The 13,932-nt window shown below is 43.0% G+C and overlaps 1 protein-coding gene across 3 annotated transcripts in view; it reads right to left on the minus strand.

The window, feature by feature from the left end:
• PDYN (prodynorphin) overlaps positions 1-13,932 on the minus strand; it is a 106,170-nt gene that overhangs the window by 36,658 nt on the left and 55,580 nt on the right. Inside the window, exon 1 of one of the 3 annotated variants that reach the window (XM_082361482.1) lies at positions 1,708-7,049. The exons of the other annotated variants lie outside the window; for them this stretch is intronic. The gene's annotated coding sequence lies outside the window, so the exon portion shown is untranslated. Of the gene's footprint in view, positions 1-1,707; positions 7,050-13,932 lie in introns of those variants that run through there. 3 annotated transcript variants of the gene reach the window in all.

A 13,932-nucleotide genomic window follows, 5' to 3' on the forward strand; every position in this document is an offset into this window, starting at 1 on the left:
GAAAATCAGAGGTCAGCAGTTACTGCTGTTAAATATTTCACCAAGGATCCAGGCGGTTTTTGTTTATTTGTCTTTTTGTTCTATTACATTGGCTTTTATCTTCATGGTTGTCACCTCATGGTCCAAGATGGCTCCCACAGCTCCAAACATCACATCCATGTTCAAAAAAAGAAAAACTCAGGACAGATATAAGGCTCTACTTCTATTTCTTTTACCTCCAGGAGACTTTTGCTTTCATCTCCTTGGTCAGAACCGTGTCTTCTAAGTGCAAAAGAGGCTCAGAAAGTGAGTAATCTGAGATTATACACATTATAGATGCAAACAAAATCATGATGTTTTTAGAATGGAAGAAGGAAGAAACGTATATGTTGGATAAGCAATTAACAATGTCTGTCAGACAGGTATGAGTTTAAGAGCCCCAAACTATGTCAGTGAATGGGGCCTGGAGGTGAGCAGATACATCTGAGCTATATAGAAGACAGGAAGGGCAGAACTTGGTGACTGACTGGCTCTCAGTTATGAGAAAGAGAGAGGAATGAAGGACGCCTCTCAGGTTTCTGAGTTGGTAGAAAAGGAGAATGGGGATGCTTGGACTGAAGGGGAAAATTCTATCCGCTATTTACTTGGGGCTCCTGATATACTGAACGACATTAAGAAAGTGTTCCTTGATTAATTTTAAATAAAAATCAAACATCCACCATCTAATAAGCACATACAATAGACTAGGCATGGTACCAAATGTTTTATATGCATTATCTCATTTAATCTTTATAACAACTCAGTGTTTGTTCTGTTTTGGTCATTGGAATACCACCAGTGTCCAGAAGATCACCTGACACATAATAGGTGCTCTAAAAATATTGAACAAAGGAAGAAAGAGGAGAAAAATCTGAGGTTCAGAGAAGTTAAATGGCTTGCCTAACCTGAGGTCATACATCTGTAGAATGGAAAAGCCAAGAGTTCAGCTTAGCTCTGTGCTTTTCTACCACAGTTCACAATCTTTCTGTTAAGAAAAGCTATGAAACTCCCATTTCTTCAGAGAAAATGGAACCACTGGGAAAACTGGAATCTTTCCAAGATACTGCGTGATCCAGCTTCTCAATGCCTCCCTAATCCAGTCTCCTGTCACTCTCCCCACCTTGTTGCACTCAGGTCACTTTGCTCCATTCAGCGGCTCCCAGGTCAAGTTTCCGAGATCCCCCAGGATCTCTTAACACCACCTACCCCTTTTCTATAGCACTTCTTGGAGCCTATGGCTAAAAAGGTATTGGCATGATTATCTGTTTATTGTCTGAACTCATGCTAGAATGTAAGCTCCATGAAGGCAAAGTATCTGACTCGTTCACTCTATTTATCCCCAGTCTTCAGCACAGTGTCTGGCACAGAGTAGGTGCTCAGTAAGCATTTTATGCCTGAAGGGATAGATAAATGATTGTGACGGATAGGTGGATATAATGGATGGATGAATGTAATGGATGGATGAATGAATAAACAGATAGATGGGTAGATCTTATAGATGAGTAGCCAGATGCGATGGATGGATGGATGGATGGATGGATGGACGGACGGATGAGAGGCATTCTCTAGACCACTATCCCTGAGGCTTCTCATCTCATATTCCCAGGTTTCCTGGCAGGCTGCCTCCTGCTACAGCTTTTGATTACTCCTCCTTCCTTTGCTGGCAAAGACTGCCTGGTTGGATCTTACCTGGGCCCACACTGCTGGGAAAGTAGCCAAAAGAATCCAGATCTGACTTGGGTGCGCGGCAGCAAGAGGCTGTGGGCTGATGTGAATATATCCTCTCCCTGGGGAGAAGGTGGACTCAAGGCAATTATGCAGCAGAAAGGGCTCTGGAAGTAAATCTGTCTTGCACAAACAGGTTAGAGTTAAATTTGACCTGAGCCATGAATCATACTCTCAGTCTCCCATTCAACCGCATCACTGAGCCAGCAAACTTTGTGAGTGCTACTCTTTATATAGATACAAGTATATGTAATTATACAGAGATATGTGCGCAACTGAAGCATTCTGATTAATTGTATCCTTGGTGAGAAAGACTTTTTTTCATCACTCCTTCTTTTGTGTTTAGTCAAAGCTGGTTCAAGGATGTGGAGATGAAGGCCCTTGAAGGACTGGGAGTGCCAGGAGTGGGAGGAGAGAGTAACAATTCATTCAGCAAACATTTCCTGATACTGACTCTGGGAGGAGCACTTGGGAATGGGAGTGGGGTGTTGGAGGGTATGAAAGTTAATAAGACGTGCTTTTCGCCCCCATGTTATTCAAAGTCTGGTGGGGCTGCTGACTGACAGGAAGAAGGATAGTGGGTGGTTAAGGATTTAGATTCTGAAATCAAATAGATGGAGATTCAAATACCAGCCTCATCATGTACTTGCTGCGTGACCTTGGCAAGTTATTTAAAGTCTCTGAGCCCAAGCTCTCACCTCTGTGGGTATATATATATATATATATATATATACATATATATATATATATTCTGTCTTCTGGAGTTTGTGTGAGTCTGGAATAAGACAATGAATGTAAAGCCTGGCACAGAGTAAACACTCAAGAATCATCGTCATTATCGTCATAACTAAAGCTTTTTCAGTGTTCATTATGTGCCAGGGACAAAAAGCACTTATATGTAGTAACTCACAACTACTACTACTACTACTACTACTACTACTACTACTACTACTACAGAGAGATATTATTATTCCCCTTCCCACACTCCCCCCATTTTTCAGATGAAAAAAAGTGTGACATAAAGACTTGCCCAAGGTCACACTTCTACTAACTGGTGGAATCAGGCCTTGAACTCAGAAAACAAACCCAGATCCAGAGGGTCACAGATCCACCCCAGAATTCCTTTAGCACCTTCCTGGTACCCTTTTCTTAACTGTGATGATCCCCCTGGCGCAACCTTAAGGACAGAGGGAAACTGCTTCTTTGATCCTTAGTTACTGTTGAGTGCCAGGTATTTTGTATATAAGAGGTACACTGCTGCATAGTGTTTATGGATTGAATCCATGCTCTTCTCTTATGTTGAAGAAAAGATTCGTAACAATAGTAATCAGATGAACAATCTAACTTGAGTTCACAGGGAGGGGAGGGGTCCTGAAGGGCTGGGCGGTAGCTGGGAACTGCCTGACCGCATAGGCACTCCAGGAGGAAGGAGGGAGAGAGGGAGGGAGGATGCACAAACAGCCGGCAGCACCCCACCCCATCACCATGCCTAATTCACTTCAGAACCAGAATGTACTCCTCTCCTTGTCTCACTGTCCACACCATAGCACTCACCTCCTGACACTAAGCCGTGGTCTGGAGGGTCTCATGTTCCACCCAACCCAAGGAGCTTATCAGCTTATTCTTTTTTTTTTTTTTAATAAATTTATTTATTTATTTATTTTTGGCTGCGTTGGGTCTTCGTTGCTGCGTGCAGGCTTTTCTCTACTTGCAGCTAGTGGGGACTACTCTTCTTTGTGGTGCGCGAGCTTCTCATCGCGGTGGCTTCTCTTGTTGTGGAACACGGGCTCTAGACACGCGGGCTTCAGTAGTTGTGGCACGTGGGCTCAGTAGTTGTGGCTCGCGGGCTCTAGAGCACAGGCTCAGCAGTTGTGGTGCATGGGCTTAGTTGCTCCGCGGCATGTGGGATCTTCCCGGACCAGGGCTCAAACCCATGTCCCCTGCATTGGCAAGCGGATCCTTAACCACTGCGCCACCAGGGAAGTCCCAGCTTATTCTTTTCCACAATGACAGGGCTCTCCAGGTCCCTCCCCAGTCCAACAGAAACCAAACCTGTGGGGGTAGGACCCAGGCATTGGTATTTTTCTTAATCCCCACCCCACCTCCACCCCTGCCACTACCCATAACCATTTCCACTCCCCTTGAGTGGTTAACTCTCACTGGTCTTTTCAGTCTCACTTCCTCCAGGAAGACTTCCTGCTGTCATTCCATAACACTTAGTTGGGTGCATCTCCTCTGAACTCCCACAGCACACTTTGTGTCTACAGTATTCACACTTATTACCTTGGTGAAGTTGCGCATTTACTATCTCTTCCTCTCTGAACCTTGAGTGTTACATCCATATTGTGTCTTATTATAGGCATGTGTCTCTCGAGTCTAGTACAAAGGCTTACCCATTGTAAAAGAGCTATAGTACCTGTGGAAGAAATGAGTGACCGAACATTGAGGATGCTTCTGGCTTTCTACTCTTAAAAATAACAGTGAACATCTCTATAAATATGCCTTTTCTTGTGTTTTAGAATATTTCCCTAGAAGTAGGGCTACTGGAACAGGGGCATAAAGAGTCATGTGTCTCTTGTTATAGGCATATGTGTCTCACTTCACACTTTTCTCTTCCCCCTTCCTAATAAGACCCAGAATGTGTCACTCATAGAGTTTAGATGGGATTGACCCAACCCTCAATCCCTTGAGTAAATCTCTAGTTTAATCCAATCAGGATAACCTACTGCCTCCACCCACCAACTGCCACACACAGTGATGGATTCAGGGATGATCACATGATGAAAGCCAGGCCCATCAAGACCAACCAGACTCAGATCCACTGAATTTTAGAAATTCAGAAAAAGAAACTGAGGTGGTCACATTGCTGCTGGATTAAGCCTCACCTGAAACTTACCACTCAGGTTTTGAGCTATGTAAATCAATAAATTCCCTTTCTTGTCTAAGCCACTTTAAATTGGACTTTTTGTTGTTTGCTTTTATTTTCAAGCTTACTTTTAAAAGCATCTTAACTCATGTACTACACTGCATCCAAACTGTTTTTCAAAGAGTTGTCAACATTTGCAACTAGGCTGAAATTGTTTTTAACTTATTAGATAAGACAGCTGCTTCTAAGAATTCAATAATTCAGGGTATCAGGGGTCACGAAGACTCCAGGATTGATTCAATCATATTGCCACCCCCTCCACCACCATAGTGAGCAGTAGAATATGGAGTCAAGTGATGTCTGTCACCCTTAACCTGGAGGAACAGGTAGATGAAAGACAAATTTCTGTTCCCAGATGGTGCTGTGAATTTTTTTCTATGCCTGCAAATTTTAAGAGTAACCTTTTCCATCTTTTTTTTAACATAAAACAACCCTTGATCATTACAGAAAATCAGAAAATATCTATATTTCAACTATCTATTGCTGTGTAATGAACCATTCCAAAATTTAGTAGCTTAAAATAACAATTTTATTAAGCTCCCACATTCTGTGGGTCAAGAATTTGGAAAAGGCACAGTGGGGATGGCATGTATTTGCTCCACCATGGACCCTCAACTGGGAAGACCAAATGTTGGGATTGACTTGATTGCTGGGGCAGAATTATCTAGAGGTAACTGGACTTACATGTCTGGCCTTTGATGCTGGCTGTAAGCTGGAACCTCAGCTGGGGCTGGAACACATATATATGGACTGTCCATGCGGCCTGGGCTTCCTCATAGCATGGCTGCCTCAGAATTTTTACATGGAAGCTCAAGGCACCAAGGCTTGTGTCCTAAAAAACTAGACCAAAACTTTATGGCCTTTTCTGACCCAGCATTGGAAGTCACATAGCATCACTTCCACCACATTCCAATGGGCATTCAGTCACTAGGGTCACTCCAGATTCAATGGGAGCGGACACAGACCCCGTCTTTTGCTGGCAAGGGTATCAAAGAATTTGCAGGCATATCTAAAAACTACCACAATATTCAAGTAAAAAGAAGACAATAAGCAAAAACACAACCCTGCTCACCCAGAGAAAATCACAATCAACATCTTGGTGGTTACCTTTGCGGATATTTTTTTTTTTTTATTGATTTTATAACACTGGATTCGTTTTTTTTTTAATAATTTTATTTTATTTATTTATTTGGCTGCACTGGGTCTTCATTGCTATGCGCAGGCTTTCTCTAGCTGCGGCGAGCAGGGGCTACTTTTCCTTGTGGTGCTCGGGCTTCTCATTGCGGTGGCTTCTTTTGTTGTGGAGCATGGGTTCTAGGGGCATGGGCTTCAGTAGTTGTGGCACGCAGGCTCAGTAGTTGTGGCTTGTGGGCTCCAGAGCGCAGGCTCAGTAGTTGTGGCACACGGGCTTAGTTGCTCCGCGGCATGTGGGATCTTCCCGGAAAAGGGCTCAAACCTGTGTCCCCTGCATTGGCAGGCGGATTCTTAACTACTGTGCCACCAGGGAAGTCCTGGATTAGTTTTAAGTCAAGACTCTTTTCTTTAAAAGTGAGAGAAATCCACTTTAAACACATGTAAGCAATAAAAGGAATGTAGTGGCTTATAGAGATGAAAATCCCATAGAGCTAACTTCAGGAGAAGGTGGCTCCAGAGGCTTGATGAGTGTAACCAGGATCAGTTTTACTACACCTCTTGGTTATACTTTCTCTTAGTTGGTTACTTCTCAGGTTCTTCTTGATTCTCCCACATGGTGGCAAAAGCAACGCTATAGCTGTTGGCATGAATGGTCCTCAGTCTTTATGTCTGTAGAAAGAGAGTTGCTTCTCTCCTGAGAGATTTATCATCATCCTGGGGATGACCTTCCTTGGCCCAGCTTGAGTCATGAGCCCAGGGCACCCTCTAATGAGTGTCCTGCCTAAGAATATCCTGGAGAGACAAAAAGCTCATGTCCACCACAGGCATTATAACCCATATGCAGTTTTGTTCCCTGCTTTTTTTCTGATTCACTTTATATTCAGGCCTATGAATGTGCTTCCAATAACATCATTTAGAATGATTGCTTTGTAGCCCTATGAGTGGATGCACCATTATTTAATTAAGTTCCCTGTTGTTGAAGATTTAGATATTTCCAATTTTTCACTGCAACAATCAATACAATATGCCTTTTAACTAAATCTTTGCAAACATCCACTAAATATTATTTCTAGATGAGGAATTGCTAAGTCAAAGGACATGCATGTTTTTAATGCTCCTGATGCTTTTTCATCAAATTGTCTTCACGAAATGTTGTAACAACTTATACTCCCACCTACAAGATTTAAGATTGCTGATTTCCCGCACCCGCCCCCCCGACCCATACCCATGCTGGGTACTAACACCTTAGCAACAAAATCTTTGCCAAACAGACAAAATGGTATTTTGTGGTTTTAATTTGCATTTATTTTATTTTTTTTGAATTTTTGAATTTTATTTTATTTATTTTTTTTACAGCAGGTTCTTATTAGTTATCCATTTTACACATATTAGTGTGTATATGCATTTCTTTTATTGCTAGTGAGGCTCAATGAATTTCAATTCCTCCTGTATAAATTGCATTTCCTGGTAGAGAAGCAAAATGCCTATCAGAGTCAGAGCCCCCCAATCCCTGAGAGGCAGTGGGGAGTAACAAGACCACTGATTGTAATGATAATTGAAATAATCACAGCTTCTGTCATAGAGCATTTACTAGGATCAAGCCTTGTGCCCAACACTCTCCAGTGACCATCATGTCTAGCCTCCTCAGACATCGTATATAACCACATCCATTAGGGTCTATGGTGCACGGGCTTAGTTGCTCCGCGGCATATGGGATCTTCCGGGACCAGGGCTGGAACCCATGTCCCTTGCATTGGCGGGCGAATTCTTAACCACGGCGCCACCAGGGAAGCCCCTGCAGGAAAGTCTTTGTTTCATCCCCTTATCTACTCTGCTTCTTCACTTGTTTGTCCAAGAGCTTTACTCACACAGGGCACTTTTAAGTTTTGTCAACATGAATAAAGACTTGGGAGCCGCAGGAAGCAGGCAAGAGGCTTACTGCGCACCTTCTGGGCAACCTCATGGGTTCTTGTTTTCTCTGTCCCTCTCAGGAGCAGAATACATTCCTCTCCCTGTCTGTACAGCAGCATATAGGAACCTCCTTAGGTGGTTTAAACATGCCTTGATAAGGGCAAGTATGTGTCTGTCATCCTCCACAGACTTATCGAAGTATTTATTTCCATACAAAAAACAGGAGAAAAAATGAAAAGAAAAATATTCTTCCAAGCTTTTAACATCTATAAGGACAGGGGCTAATGCTGCCTCATTTTATAGGTGAGAAAACCGAGGCTAAAAGAAATACAATAATTCGTTTGCTGTCCTACCCTCACACCCTCTCAGAAACTCTAAAAGATGCTGCCACGGCAACACGAACTACCTACTGACCCTGAACTTGCAGCACGTCTTCCTGCTCCAGTGCCTTCCCTCCTGCTGCTCCCTGTGCTTCTCACTGACGGTACCACATTCTCCCATTCTCCCAGTATCTGCTGCACAAATAGACCCTATCCCATCCTTCAACCTGCAGAACAGCACTCAGCCTGTAAAAGCTGGAGAGTTCCGGCACAGACACACAGCCACGTCAGCATGAAAGGTAGGAAAACGTGACCTTGAGACCGGTTCCTCCAGCACTCCCAACGCCCAGCCTTGAGAACAAGGAGCCTGGAGCAGCCCTCAAGTGGGGCACATCTCCCTGGGGCCTGGGCAGGGATCAGCCTGTACCAAGGCTGACGACTGACTCATCCACCCAGATCCTTCCCATTTTCTCAGGGCAGGCAGTTCCTGATGCAGAGCTGAAAATTCTCCACTGCCTTATTGTGTGACTGTTCTTGGGGGCGGGGGCTTTGTGTAGATTTCTGAAAAGCAATTATGCTTATTACTGGTTAGGATTTCAGAAACCTTCTATGTTTGCTGAATGCATTAATTTGCAGCCCTTTCCATCACTCATGTTTCCTGACAGCCCCGTTTTGCAGGTGGAAAAATATGCAGATGGAGAGCAGTGGAGAAAGGCTGTAACAAGAAATCAAAGACAGAAGAGAAATTCAAAGATGGAAAGAAAGCTTCCTGACGACATCATCAGTGCTTGTAGAGTTCCCAGGCCCTCACCTTGGAGATTTCAGTTACGTTAGCCAATAAATCCTCCCTTTTACTTAAAATGATTCGAGTTGAATTTCTCTCACTTGAAATCACAAGTCTTCTGACTATTATGCCTCTTGTATGTGTCTTTTAAAAAAAAGTGTATATATATATATACACACACACACACACACACACACATACACACTAAATGTTAATATTATGTATATAACATTTTAGTTTGTTTTACAAAATTAAGTCTCATTTTAAAAAATTGAAACAAAAAAAAGCAAAAGAAAAAAATAAAAAATTGAAACCATACAGAACTATATAAGGTATAGACTTGGGGTTAAGCATAACCAATGAAGCACATGCGCTTCCTCTGCACCCTTCCAAATTCCCACTACAATTAAAGTAAAGAGATAAAAGAGGCAGCCCACAGGGTGGAGAGAATGAGGGAGAAGAGAACAGCAATAAAACATAGACGTTATGCAACAAATGGGCAAATGGTGACTGACTCAGCCAACCTAAGAAAGCTGAACCCTGTGCAAGGCAGTGGAGAAGCAGAAAAGCCATCAAATTTATGCTCTGGATTCCCCCAAAGGCTCAGGAATTGGAGGCGTCATGGGCCTCTTAAAATAGGGTACAGATAGGGCAGGAAATGGCAAGTTTGTAAAAAGTCTGTAAAAGAAGTGATTAGACCTCTTGGTGAGGACCCCTAGTCAGGCAGATTAGAGGGTGTCTTTCAGGCTTGAAGCAAGAGACTCTGGCCTTGGGGGGTTCCATCCAGAAATCAGGAAGAGGCTGAGTTAAGAAAGAGGTATAATCTGAAGGCCGAGGCCTCATTCTCCTCTCTACTCTGAGAGTCAGGATTTTACTCCACCAGGCAGGCAACTGGAAGGTTTCTACTCTGGGAAAAATGAGGAACCCAAGAGAAAAGGCCCACAGGTACTCACAGCTGAGGCGTCCCACAAATAAACAGCCCAACCAATCAGGCCCTTCCCAATCAACACCTTTCTCCTATGCATTATTTACATGTCTAATCACTTACAAAGGAGGGAAGGTTGTAATTACCCACACTGTTCTGCCACTTGCTTTCTTAATCTAATAATGTATTATGGACACAGCCCATGTCTGTACACATAAGTCTTTATGTGCAATAGACTTATATATGAAGTCTTCATGTATATGAAGAGTAGGTTAGTCACAGAGTCTCTAAGTATCACTGCACAGGTTAGTTATTTACAGAGGAAGGAGGTTCCTGTACAATGATTAATCTGATGAACATTGCTTTAACCAAAAGGTCAAATTTGACATCATGAATGAGGGCCATTTTGATACCACATGTCTTTTTATGTGATGCACTAACAAGGACGCAACATTACTTCCAAGTCATTCCCACTAAAAACATACATCTTGAATCTAACCAGAAGGAAACAGACAAATCCAGAATGTGAGATAGTCTCCTAGACTCTTCAAAAGGATCAATATTATGGGAGGGGGGAAATGAACTGTTCTAGACTGAAGGCAACTAAAGAGATTTGACAACTAAATGTAGGGGAATTCTAGATTGGAAAGACACTAGCTAAAAAGGAACTTTGGGGGACAGTTGGAGAAATTTTAATATAGAATGTAAATTTGAATATATAATGTATAGAATGTAGTAATGAATGTATTAATGTCGAATTTCCTGAATGTAGTGCAAATATGGCAAAATGTTAGCAATTGGTGAAACTGGGTAAAGGACGTATGGGGGTTCATTGTACTTTTCTTGCCAGTCTTCAGTAGCCTTGAAATTTTTCAAAATAAAAAGCTGGTTGTTAAGGGAGTTGGCTCTGGAGTCTGATCTACACAATCCATTTGGGAAGGTGACTCAACTTTTCCAAGCACCTTCTCTGTCAAAGGGTGATAATAATAGAACCTACCTCATGAGCCTGTTGAATTAAATGAGATGATGCCTGCAAAGTGCGTATCAGAGTTGCTGACATAGTAAATGTTAACTGTCATTATCATCTGCCTTGTTCTCTTTAATGGATACATAATTCCATTGTCTTGAGTTTCTCTTGATTTGACAGGAAAGTCATCACCCAGCTAATGAGTGCTGCTATTTTCCTGTTAGCACAAGATAAGGTGGGCACAGTTTGTGCTGTCTGCTGTGTGGTGGAACAGAAGGAGGTCTTGCTCCAACTGTTGAATTTGGGTGCCTGCCTGGTGGACACCTGTAATTGTAGAGCCCCTTGCCTCACCTCCTTCGATTAATAGAAAGCCCTTTTCATCTGGGAACCCATTCAATGTGGTTTGAGTTGGGTTAACTCTGCTTCCCCCATTGCCACTGGGGTAGCCACCCACCCAGGTTCAGATAAAGCTCTTTCCTCCAAGCAACAGTGGTTACTTTAAGGATAAGCATCATCTTACACAGGGTGCTTCCTGGGAAACCTTTGCCACCACGATCTGGAATACCTACAATGAACCAGAATTACAGAAGTGGACAGAGCCCAGCCCTGGCCCCAGGAGACCCTTGGGCCTAGAAGGGGAGACTGACAAGCTGCAGATCCAGGTCTCCAGAATCCCAGATCCCCAAAAGATCAGTGTTTTTCACTTCTCTGTCATTTCATCAAATGAGGCATCAGAACTGAACTTCTCAGAAACTGGCTTTATCTGCAAGGCAGAGATTTAAGGTTCTCTCCAGAAGATCTTGAAGGTAATTTCCTCCCAATTACCACTAGTTTCTCGTCAACACCATTCCCTTGGGAGGTATTAATAGAGGGGAGATGGTACCGGATGATAATGTCAGGGAACCTGCACTATTAAATAACTTCTGAAAATTCCCAAGGTTTAATGGCAATGTTTTCCTTTGAACTCCTAACTTCTTCTTTTTTTTTTTTTAAAGCACTCTCCAGCTATTTCATTTTATTGTGTTCAGACCATCCTTTGACGCAAGTGGGATAAATATAGTCATATCCGTTCCTCTGATAGCAGAGGGGGTGGTGCAGTGTCACGGGAAAAAGCATGGGCTCTGGCATCAGACTGCCTGCATTCACTCTTGGCTCTGCCAGTTAGCAGCTTTGTAATCTTGGGCCAGTGACTCTGCTTCTTTGAGCCTCAGTTCCCTCATCAATAAAATGGAGTGAAAAAGTACCTGCTTAATAACATTGTGGTAAAGCTCAAATGAAATAATGAATGCAAGAGGAAAACCTGGTACATAGTAAGGCCCCAGTAAATGACAGCTATTATTATTATTGTTATTACCGACCGTTCGGGGTGACAGAGGTAGACAAGCAATCAGGGAGAGCTGCATGTGGTGTTAGATATGGAGGTAGATACAAAGGGCCAAGAAAATTGTCCCTGCTCTCAAGGATCCCACCACTAGATTGGGGGAGAGAGGGAAAAGTGCAGTGGGAAGCGAAACAATAATGCAAACAATTAAAAAGGAGTTCCCTATAAAATATGTTTCAAGGTAGCACTGATGCTTATACACACAGTACAGGCATTGGAGTGAGCTCCACAGAGCAAGAATGGAAACTAATTCATCTCTGGCTGGGAATCAGCCTAGAATTAAGCCCAAGGAGATGCTCAGGTGAACATAAGGACGTTTGTTACAGACAAATGTGTTTTGAGAAGTGTCCTGCTACACTCTCACAGGAAAATAATGTTAGAGGTCATGGAGTTGGCCTGGTGTAGAATTCAGGTCTACCTGATGCCAAAGCTCCTAATGTTTCTATGACATCCCACTGTCTTCATTGATTTCTCTCTACCTCTTCACAAGTTCTGAAGCATAATAGCTGCTCATCCTATACTGGTGGAGAGGATGGAAGGGTGGGTAGATGGTGTATGGTGGGTAGATTGTGGAGAGATGGATGGGTGGTGCATGAATGGAAAGTAGAGGAGAGATGGAGGGACGGTAGGTAGATGAAAGGACCGATGGTGGCTAGATAGATGTAGAGTGGATGGATGGGTAGATGGGGGCTGGAAGAATGGTAGGTGAATGAATAGTTGGATAGTTGAAAGATGAATGGATGGTGAGGAGATGGATGGATGGCAGATAAATGGACAGAGGCACAGACTTGCTTTATACTTAAAAGCTCATGAGATATAACCTATAGGTTAAGCAGTAGCCCAGGGTGAAGTGCAACCAAGTACAGTTAGTTACTTAACAGCTCACTCTTTGTTAAAATAACGGCTACTTAATGATAGCTGGTAAGTACTATAGTTCAGTACTTACTATGCACCAGAGCCTGTGCTAGGCCCTTTACAGAGATCATCTCACAAAAGTCCTGAGATCATTGTAATTATACCCATAAGGAACCAGAGCTTAGAGAGGTCTGCTGCAAGGCACAGAGCAAGTAACTGGCAGAATCGAGACTCAGATTCAGGTTGCTGAAAACTCCAAGCTCCTGTTCTTAACCTCTGGGGTCAGTTCTGTGATTGACTTTTTCTTCACAAAAAAGGCTCATAACACCAACTAGGAGTCAGGAAATATTTCCCAGGGGAGGACACACCTGAGCTGAGTCTTAAAGGCCAGAAGAATAAAGGGCTTTCGAGATGGAAAGCACAGAGAGCCTAACGCTGAAGAGGTGTAACAGCCCTTCCTACAACGTGAGAGGGAAGCAGGAAAAAACATAAGACTGGAAAGGTGGGCTAGGACCAAATCATGGAGGGTCTTGAATGCCATAGATAGAATAATTAATGGTAATATTAGTAGCAATGAATGCTATGAGTCAAGCTCTCTGCTAAGTACTTTTACTTGTATTCTCTTATCTCATCCTCTCAAATATGTGAAACTAGTTGCTATAGTTATCCTGATAAGCAGCTGAGAAAGCTGAGCGTGTGATTTAGTAACTTACTGAGGGTTATACAGCTAATAAGTGGCAAAGTCAAGACTTGAACCTAGGTCTCTCTGACTCCAAAGTTCATGCCCTGCACTGCCCTGTGTGAGCTTGAACTTTATCCATTCCACAACGGTTTGGACTTCATCCTGTCCAATAGGAAGGCACTGAAAGCTTTTAAACAGGGAAACAACCTGAAAAATGTGTGTATTAGAAATATCCCCTCTGGGACTTGCCTGGTGGCACAGTGGTTAAGAATCCGTCTGCCAATGCAGGGAACACGGGTTCAAC

This window comes from Balaenoptera borealis (genome assembly GCF_965194805.1).
Source record: "Balaenoptera borealis genome assembly, chromosome: 16".
Lineage (NCBI taxonomy): Eukaryota > Metazoa > Chordata > Mammalia > Artiodactyla > Balaenopteridae > Balaenoptera > Balaenoptera borealis.